Raw genomic sequence first — 8106 nt, 5'->3', positions numbered from 1 at the left:
CTTACTACCCAATCTTCAATCAACACAAAAAAAAACAACAACCACAGTTCACCTAACGTTTACTGTCGATTTTTCTTAAGGCCGCCATTAACGACCTCTAAAAAGCTTCGACAAAGACTCCATGACAACCTCCAACCACCACCAACAGTTTAACCAACACTTCATAACAAAAGGAGTTTAAAAACCCCAACCAACAAAAACGTTAAAACTATGCCGCGACGATTTACTCGGTCGACGCTCATTTCGCTACTGTTCAAAGCTTGAACAGAGCTTCCACAGCCCCAAGCCGCAATGCAAATTTCAATAAAAAATATCGACACCCCTACACAAGATCACAAAGATCGCATACAGAGAAAGATTCATTGCTTTGAGGCTTTAGGCAGCCATTAACAAATCCCATAAGAGTTTCGATTTGTTTAACCAATTTTAACAAAGTTTCGACAGTTTAAGTTCAGAGTATCACAGTTCAACAGTTCAAATAAAATTTCCGAGTTTCAAGTTTAATAACACAATGATTTCAACCTAAAAGAAACCGACAAGAATCTAGACTTTAATAAAAAATTCTATAAAATATCTACTCACAATAATGAATGTACGGACGAAATTCCTCCGAAGTCCGAAGTCATCATCCCACACTCTAGCAAACGAGTTTCTAGCTCTGCCTCCATTTTTATTATTTTTTTATTATCCAAGAACCCTATTCTCTAGAACAATGTGTTTATATACTTGGGTCTGAAACCCAAGCCCAACACAGACTCGGGCCCAAAAACCAGGCCCACGTATCCCAAATTCAATCCGATCAAATTTTAAATAAATAAATAATTAATTAATAAAATAAATAATTACGTATTTTAAATACGGGCGTTACAGCTATACACATCTCAAAAGAATCTCGTCCCGGGATTCGGAAGTAAATTAATCTATAGGAACAAATAACATTAGTTATTAACTTAGAACATGCACAAGAAGGTACGTAGATTAAACTTAAGCAAGATAACGTTGGTATTAATTATTTTTAAATAATTCCAGAATATATGTCCTCACGCCATTGCAAAACCTATTACAGTTTAACTGTCTATATTAAAACAAATTATTACTATCACTTAAATACAAGATAAATATATCATATCTTTTTAGCATGTAGTTTCTTGACACGTAGCAGTCTCTACGAAAAATAATATTCTACTTAACTTAATCAATAATGTGAGGTAAGTTCATCCATGCATAAAACATTATGGAGTCTTTCATTATCATGCACCAAAGAAAAATTTGTGCCCTAATACACTCAAAATAAAAATCACTCATGTCATTGATACTACAATAAAACTTTATATTTACTTTAGTCATGCTATCAAAAATATTAAATTTAAAACAACCCTTGAATCCTAATTCATGCTTGCAACTGGATCAAATATAACACGTATCCAAAAATAATTTTTCATATTCATCTATCAAAATCATATAGACTGAAACAAAACAATTAATAATAAATACTCGACGCTCATTGCTATTATTATTATTACTAATTATTTTAAACGGTGAAAATATTAAAAAAAAATTAATCTCCATATACAATGACAATTAACATAAGACTGTATAACACGAATTTTAAAAATTTGGGATAATATAAACTCACTTCGAATATATCACCCATAACAAGTTATATTCTCACGGTAATATTTATGAACCATAAATCAAGGTATATAGTTAAGAATACTCGAATATGCCAAAAATCCATGTGAAACTAATTTAACAATATTAATCAATCATGTCATAATTTATCGGCACGCAGCACACTTATAAGACAAAATAAAAATCCGTTTGTTGTTGAAATACGATCATCATTATATTAAGACATTCTCTCCATAAATTCCAATATAGTTTTAAAAAAAAAATAACAATTATCACCATTATTTTAATTAATCATTAATAACGTGACTCTAAGAAAACAACCTACACATGCATGTCTTTTTGGTAAAACAATATTAATCATCACATACGCACGGTAATAGTTCCTCTATATACAATAATATAAAAATGTGTATACGCATGTATACACATCTCAAAAAGAATACACGTGTATACGCAAGTATACACATCTCAAAAAGAATACACGTATATTTTATTTTATTATTCGGTCTATTTCTAACTAATCATATCTAACAAATTAATCTCTTATACTTCAAAAATACTATTCATCCATTAAAGTGTACGAGTGAGGTGAGATAGTTCCTCCAAGACCGAGGCGATTAGTTCCTTACTCAGTACATCACAAAGTCATCAGCTAAAGCAGCTCATTCAATATAGATGAAAATATCTCCTTGTTTCTGGAATAATAATATAATACTCAAATACAAAGTTCACAGACAGGTTATCACACTTAATCCATAATCCATGTGAAAATGAACACAAACAATAAAACATCATTATAGCAACACACATCATTTTTATCAAATCCGTTAATAATGAACATATTACACATATAACCACTCCTCATATGATAAGGAAAAATAAAATCATTTCATATGCACTCCACCAGAGTAACTAGTATAAATATACACACTACACATACAATCAAATCAAGAAAAATATTGACTCTCTATATTTCTATATCTCTTTTATTTTCTTTGTAAAAATAAAACAACTAGCGTAAATAGTTTTAAAAAGATAATACTTCCTAAACACTACCCATAAACCACGATCCGAGAATCACCTAAACTCACCTAAGTCTAAGCTAACCAAATGCTCTGATACCAAACTGTCACACCCCGAATTTCGACAGAATTCGGAAAAACAAAATTTGTTCCCGTCTCTTCGATCTTCGAGGTGTGACGCACTCTCAACTCCCAAAAACCCATAAACAGTTTAAATATGCGGATAATTTAAAAACCAATAAAAATTTCGAATTAACAAAAGTCCCCTTTATTACAAAAATTAACAAATGAAAACGCAAAAACATTGTCTAGACTGAAAATCTATATCACCTCAAGGGAAAACAAAACATATCCTGAGATGCAACGCTAACGCCAACCACAAGCAGCAACCAACCTTCTTCAATACTAAACCTGTCAAGACTTATCAGCTATGTTCATTTAATGAACACACCTGATAAAACATAAAATAAATAGTTTACCTACGAAATGAACGATAAAACTCAAAACGTAAGTAAACTAAACTATCTTATGTGCCTATATTTATCAAAGATTTTTACTCTCAATCCTATGAGATATAGTGGAGTAGAGTGATTCGTTCCACTCCTAGTCTTTCCGCATGCTGTGTTCTCTACGTATAAGTACTTTTAACTCTAAAGTCTAATGAGAGATTTACGAAGTGACAACTAGACTACGATGCAACTACCCACAAGATGCAACTAGTCGACATATAACAACTATGGGAATGCTAATGCTGATTCGATGATAAGGAGTTAGAGAGGGGATTGATTCTACCTTAACTTCGACTTATCCTATTAACGACACGAATCGTCAATCCGAATTTGAACTGCTTCGTAGAACAATATGGTTTCTCCTAATCCCTAATTACACATGGCATTTCTACCAATTCATAACTAGCATGTGAACGATTAAACCCATTGATAGACGACCATTTGATAGAGGTAAAATGAATAGTCTACCTACGAAATGAACTACGAATCCACAACGTAAGTAAACTAAACTTTTTACTTGATGCTCTCTTGTTTATCAAAGAATTATTTCTACTCTCAACCAATTGAGATATAGGGGAGTAGATAGAGTTCGTTCCACTCCTAGTGCTCTAGCATGGATGTTTTCTAATCTAACTAGTCGTTTTTAAGTCTATGAGAGTTTTAATGAAGGGAATTATACTACGATGCAACTACCCACAAGATGCAACTAGTCGCTTATCACTCAACTAAGGGAATGTTACGTTGATTCTATGATAAGGAGTTAGAGGGGGATTGATTCCACCTTAACTCAACTTAATCCACTAACCATTTAATCGTCAGAAATCCGAATCGAATCGCCCTTGCAACAATTGGTTATTCCTAATCTCTAATTATACATGGCATTTCTACCAATCATAACTAGCATGTGAACAATTAAACCCATTCTCATGGTGAACTAATCATTTCTAGAGTGGAATGGAAATTACGAACTTAATTTCACGATAATCGAATCAAGCTTTCATCAAGGCTTCACAACCCCTCTAATGGAGGTTTAGCCTTGAATCATTCCGAATCATTTCCATTTATATTAAAACTAAACATAATATAAAGCATTGAAATTTATTTAATTAAACAATAATGAAATCTAATTTAATGACTAAATTGAACTAAGGACATGAATTGAAATTAGATCTAGAATTGTAATTGACAAATCGAAATTGAATCAAGAATACTACTTTATTGATCTAATCAAATGAAGAACAAGATTCTAAGGTTTAATCTAATAAGGGATTTGAAACTAATTAAAGAAAACAATTAAATCTAGATCTAGAAGCTATTTTAATGGCTACTTTCTATTCTAAGCTATGAACCCTAATTCTCTACTAATTAATCTACTCTATGCTACCATTAACAAAGACTTAAGCTTTTGTTCTTATACATCCAGATCCAAAATTCGTGCATGGGCTTGGAGCCAGGGTTTGGGCCAGAGAATCAGGCCCAAAACCCAATTCTTTCAGTCCAAAAAGGCCTCTTCAGCTGCAGTTGACTTCCACAGACTTTTCGTCCACTTCTGCTCCTCTGATTGGGTCAAGGCTTGACCATTGCAAAGCTCTTTCCGAGCCGGTCGTTTTGACATAAGGTATGCCCAATTCGAGGTCCGAGTCCAAAGATACGGCTTTTCGGAAGTTCTCAAACTTTTGCTCCTCAGTATCTCGCTAAAGTGGTACATTTACGCACATAATGGACTTTGAAACCGAAATGCATAAAACGCGTGAATCGTTAACTCTTACTTATTATTCACATAATTGGTCTAATTTTAGATGATTATTAAGGGGGTTAAAACTACAGTTTTGGGCTCTTATCAAACCACCCCAAACAAAGATTTTGCTTGTCCTCAAGCAAATATGAGAAATAGAATAAGTGACCAAAAATGGAGTTCTAACTACTCTCGCTTTATTTGAGTCGCGATTGCATTGACCATATGCAACAAGGCCTTAAACCACTAGGAATTCCCTAGTGGACGAAGTTATAGCCTCGTGAGAGTTTTCCAAAGGTACTCACAAACTTCATCTATACTACAACGACTAAGAAAATAAAACTATTGTTTCCTTATTCATGCTCAACTATCTATACATCTCTCTAGCAATTACATAAGAATAACCAAATCAAAACCCTAAGTTAATATATGCATAATAATCAATCATCTAACAATAAACATATATACAATGAGTAGTACTATCAAATGTTTAGCAGTTTGTTTCGAGGAAACTCGAATAAATCCTTAAATAGGTTCTCACAATAATAGTCAAGAAACAACACTCTGATTTTGCACTCAAGTTTCAGCTACTCCAGTGTACAGTGGGCACACTTTACCTTACAATCTCAATGACAACAAGGAAGCCGGGTCAATCAAACACATCTCGCCACTTACTATCACACTAACCTATTCCTAATTGAGCTAGAGGTCTTTATTAGGTGTTACGGGGGATTAGGAGATGGTTTAAGAAGGAAGGAAATGGATATTCAAAAGGACAAGTCCGAGATAATAGAGTCTTCAGATTATGTAACTTAGAAAAACCTTGTTATTTTCTTTTCTTCTACACTTTGTTTCCATCCCAAGCCATATTTTTTTTTTTTTTCTTTGGCTTTTGACTCCTTTTTATTCTATTTTTTTTTTGGAGTTTTATTTTTATTTCTATTTTTCTTTTCTTTGGATGGAAACTTCTTTTCTTTATTTTCCTCAAGCAAGTAACAATTTTTGTTTACACGTGTTTTCTCTTCTTCTTTCTTCACTCATTCTATTCTCGGACTTATTCTAAATTGGGTAGGTTGATTTATTCTCTTTTTTTTTTTATTTTGTTTTTGTTTTGTAACAGGATAAAGGAATTGTGGTGTATGGAAGGCTAAAGAACAGTGCTCGAGTGGTGACTAGCGGAAAATAATTCATAGGTTTGAATTTCGGCTATATCGATCCAAAGAGCGCCTAAATTCTCACTTAGGATATGGTTTAGTGATCAAGCAAGTGGACGTGTGATTTCTCTATCCGGATTTTACTTCTCCCTTGTGTCATTTCTCAAATGTTTCGCTCTTCATATAAGGCTTTAGGCTATATTCTCACAGATTTGTAGAATAAGTACTCTAGCCTAGATTTCCCGAAACTTACCGCTAACAATCATAGATACTCACGTAATATATTTATAGATAGATGCAAAGATTATTACCTACGATTAACCTAAGTTTCTAACAATTATTCTCGATGCAAATGACTATGTGAGACTTCTAGATTGTTAAGAGCATGGAGAAAGAAAACAATACCAATATTCCTCGGTGTATAGCATAAACTTATTTATTTATATTTTAAATTTTGAAATTTTAACTAGAAAACAAATGCATATTATATATATCTATATCCTAACAGATGTCTTAATTACACGCGATTCTATGCCCCCAAACAAAAAAAGCATGCTTTGTCCTCAAAGCATTGTAAATAAAGAGGGTAGGAAAAATACCATTGAAGCTGTGGAAATTCGTAAACATCCGCAAAACAATGTTAGAACGCATACTAATATAGGAATAAAACCGACGAACTCTATAAGAGTTCCACCCATTATGGGGTTAACTTAATTAAATTGCTTGGGACATAAGCGCATTACAAACAAACTAAAACTTACCTCCACTCCCGTTGTTATTCGTCATCTTCGCCATCCTCTACTTCTATAAAGAAGTGAGGTTCCTTCGCCCCTGCCATGCTATGATAATTTGCCAGCTTCACGCCATTTATCATCTATGGTTGCTAACCTATTAAGTGCCACTTGGTCCGATGGGGTGTAGGGTGCAACCTGGTGAGGTTGTATCCGCCACCCATGCCAAGTCATTGCACGGAAAGATCGAATAATACTATTGGTGGGTCGCACCGCGTCTACCTTTAATCCAATCCGCGAAACGTGTACAAAAAAGGAAAGAAACATAGCATAATACGTGAAATTAGAATGCATAAGAAGGTACGTATGCCTCATAGTATAGGCTCGTGCTAAACTAGACATCAAAGTCCCGAAGGTCATAAACCGGGCGTCCCATTGGCTAAAGCAAGGAAAACGCCGCAAGTGGCGCCATTCACGTAAGAAAAACGCCATTCCCCTAAAATGTTTAGCATTATCCAAAACATAACAGCCCTATGTTCATGGACGCTACCAAGGGCAACGCTATAGTCCCCTTGGTCCTCAATAATGGAAAATGCCTGCCCCATAAGCCTCGTCAAAGAAAGACTCATAGGTGTAGACATGCATATTATCGAATCCAATAGCACCATGGGTCTTGTATCTCAAATGCATAGCAAGTCCAAGAACAAATGCTAGCAAGAACCGGGTAATCTCCATTGGTTCATCGTCAATGTTAATGGAGAACACTTGTTCTCCATCCGGTCTCTCAAAGAAAATGCAGTTATTATAAAAATAAGATGCAAGTCTTTGGAGAATAAAGTTCACCGGTCTTACCATAAGAGGTTCCTACCAACATATGTGATCACCTCGCGAAACCAAGCACCGTAAGTAATGCTTTGGAACAAATCTTCGAAAGATCGTTCGGTATCAATATTGGAGATGTCATCTCTAAATTACGCTTTGGAATAGCTGCGAATGATTCGGATACTACACTCAAAAACCGAAAAATTTCTGGTCCGTAAGTCGTCGCGCTGGCGCAACTTACTTAGGCGCCAGCTTTTTGTATTTTTCGATTTCCAAGAACTTAGCGCTGGTCGCTGCTCAAATAGAAGCGGCGCCGCCTCGACCAAATTTTTCTCGACAGAATTTTAGGGCTGAGCGAGCTGCTCAACTAGGCGCTCGCGCTCCCGAAGCCGCGTAATTCGCGAAAATGAAGTCGAAACGGGGAATCGCTGGTTTGAAGGGTGAGTGATGGAGTTTAGGTGTAATGTGAGTTGTGAGGATAGATTGTATCAAGTTTAAATA

The sequence above is a fragment of the Coptis chinensis genome, chromosome 5 (genome assembly GCF_015680905.1).
Source record: "Coptis chinensis isolate HL-2020 chromosome 5, ASM1568090v1, whole genome shotgun sequence".
Taxonomy (NCBI): Eukaryota; Viridiplantae; Streptophyta; class Magnoliopsida; order Ranunculales; family Ranunculaceae; genus Coptis; species Coptis chinensis.
This window is presented reverse-complemented; position numbering follows the sequence as displayed.